This window comes from Diabrotica undecimpunctata, chromosome 1, assembly GCF_040954645.1.
Source record: "Diabrotica undecimpunctata isolate CICGRU chromosome 1, icDiaUnde3, whole genome shotgun sequence".
NCBI classification, from domain to species: Eukaryota; Metazoa; Arthropoda; class Insecta; order Coleoptera; family Chrysomelidae; genus Diabrotica; species Diabrotica undecimpunctata.
In genome coordinates, this window is record NC_092803.1 from 43,228,280 (window position 1) to 43,231,330 (window position 3,051).

The following is a 3,051-nucleotide window of genomic DNA, read 5'->3' on the forward strand; positions in this document are numbered from 1 at the left end:
CCCTAGTGTTTAATTTTTGTACTATTTTTGAATAAGGATTTAGGTGATTAAAATATCCAATATTACAATTATGGAAGTAAGCAGGAAAGATCTTTAAAAGATATAGTAAATAAATCACACCGGTGTTCGTCGCAAAAAGAAGATTACGGACCGAAGTATTTTGTCCTCTTCATTAGCAAGTTCATCAGCTCTTTCATGGCCTTGTATCTCTAAGTGACCTGAAACCCTGAGTGAAAAGTGTGACAATATTGTATTCCGCCAATCTGTTGAGTTCTTCTCTACATTCCCATATTAGCCTGGAGTCCACATTTTGGGTTCTAAATTATCGGACTGCCATGTTTGCTGTTTGCTCATTGAGACAACATAATCTTTCAGTTTGTAGTTGGACCTCAAGGATATGGATATATAATCGAAAGGAGTAAAACTCATAGAATTTCTTCTGCAACACAGGCTATATATCGTAAACACTTATTTTAAAGAAAGCCCCCAAAGAAAGTTGACTTGGCAATCACCAAATGGCTTAAACAAGAACGAAATTGAATTTATAATTCCTAACAAAAAAGACGCTGTTTAGTACGTAACTGTATTAAATCAATTTTCAACTGGAAATTACCATAGAATGATTAGAGCGAAGAAAGCTTCATAGTGAATAACCTACAGACGTGCAAGATGGAACCAATTTTCAAAAACTTAACGAAACGTTGGTGGACCTCCTAAAAAAGGTACGGGAAAGTGCAAAAGCAAGCAAACAAGGAAAAATGCAAAACTCACAGAAGACACAAGAAACCTAATGCAAAAAAGGAGGAAAATGAATATGAAATATGAAATGATAAGCATACAGCGAACATAGTAGACATAAGGAATTTAAACAAAAATTCATAAACTGTTAAGGACATAAGGAACTTTAATACTAAAGAAATAACTAATACCATGGGACAAAACAAGAGCCTAAAAGTTATAAAACGAATGTGAAAGACAGGAATAAGGAATATTTATAAGTTAAAAAATAAACAATGACATGTCATTTACGTGATCAACAAAAGATCCTGAAAATCATCGAAGAGTACTATAAAAGAAGAGTACTATAATAGAATATTATATAGTCGAGATGATCTCATTCCATAGGTATAGTTCCAATAATGCATACTTAAGAATCAGAGGAACTTCCGGATATAACTGAAAAGGAATTGAAAGGAAGGAAATGATAAAACTAGGAGGCAAATGCATCATAAAAATCTTAAAAACTATTTAGAATCCCTTCTTTTTTAGAGGAATTACACCAGAAAAATTGAATAGTATCTTTATGATAATATTACATAAAAAGAAAGATGTAACAGACATTGCTAACTATAAACATATCAGCTTATTATCTCATTTATATAAGCTCTATAATTTTTAGACTTTGAGAAAGCATTTGACTCAGTTCTTTATAGCTCCATGTTAAGAACTCTTAAAGTGTGCTATTGGTCATAGTTACACAATTCTTCTTCGGGATATATATATATATATATATATATATATATATATATATATATATATATATATATATATAAATATATATATATATATATATATATATATATATATATATATAAATATATATATATATATATATGCATATACAGGGTGTCTAATTAAAATGCCACCATATGGGAAACTTTTTAATTTTAAGAAAAAATGAATTATTGCATGCATGTTGAATGCTATTTTTATTGTTATAAAAAGTTCTGCATGTTCTAAAACCTAAAAGACCATCAAATATTAAATTTTTGTAGTCATACGCAGTTTGTCAACTATGTGAATTTTATGTAAGAGTTAACAATATCCACAATTCATATTTTTTGGCAAACTGCGTGTATAACTGAGTAAACTTGATTAAGGAGGTGGCAGGACTGGCAAAATGCCACGAGCTCTCGGTCTGAGAGGCTGCGAGCTCAAAGTACTTAAAATCAAATAAAGTTAGATACAACCAAAGATCATATTCAACTTCAAATAACTAATTAAGATTTAAATGCAGTCATAAGAAAAGGATCAATTTTGGAACGCATCGATTGGTTGCTTTCTTTTTTGTCGTGGTACTGAGATGGAGAGGGCGAGCTCTTGGCGCCAGGGAAATTTCCGCATTTTGTTAACCGAGAAGGTAATTTTTCGTGGCGCTTGCAAGTTAGCGACGCATGGTGTAAGGGGAATTCCAGCTTTGTATTTTTTAAGTACGGAGGGTTATTCTACGCGTTCTTCGTTTGATTTTTGTGACAACAGATCATTTGTGTCTTTAATTTTTCATAGGTTTTATTTTTATTGAACCTGCAAATGAACTCAAAGTAAAGTTAATTGTGAAAGTTAGATATCAACATGTCTAGTTGTAGAAAATATCTGCGTGGGAACGAAAAACGAAAGAGAAAAAGGAAGTCTGAACGAACGAAAAACATTACTATATTGTTTCCAGGTCTGGTGCGAAACTTGAACGTACATGGCTATCCTGTTCCTTACTACTTCAGAAGGCGTATTGTGAACCATGTTGTTTATTTGAGCACCTAAAAAGATACAAGATTTTTGTAAAAGTTAAGGTCGAAGATACACTCGTATACCTTTTATTTTGACAAATAACATTTGTAGCGGTTATATTGCCTACCACATTGGGATCACTTATAGGGGGTTGAAAATGGGGACACAAATTGCTGAGCTGGGGATAGGGTAAGCAAAACAAACCGGAACGAATGCGAACGGCTACTCTTGGTTGTTTGGAGAGCTGGGCCGTGAGAAAGTGAATGAAAAAGGGACTTACATGGATTTCCTTGACAAAACAACACAAGAAGGTTTCTAAGCTATTTAAAATGGACGCCGCTTACAAGAATCTTCCTGCTGGGTGGAAAGGTAAGCTTTTCTTTCCTAAAAAACACATCAAAAGGGTTATAATCTTTTTTAAGGAAATAATACTCTTGGTTTAGGGAGAAACATTACATATTTATTATTATGTCACCATAAACAGTTACAAATATTAATAATAATAGCAAAATAAAAAAAAAACGACTTACAATGGTGCTATCGGTT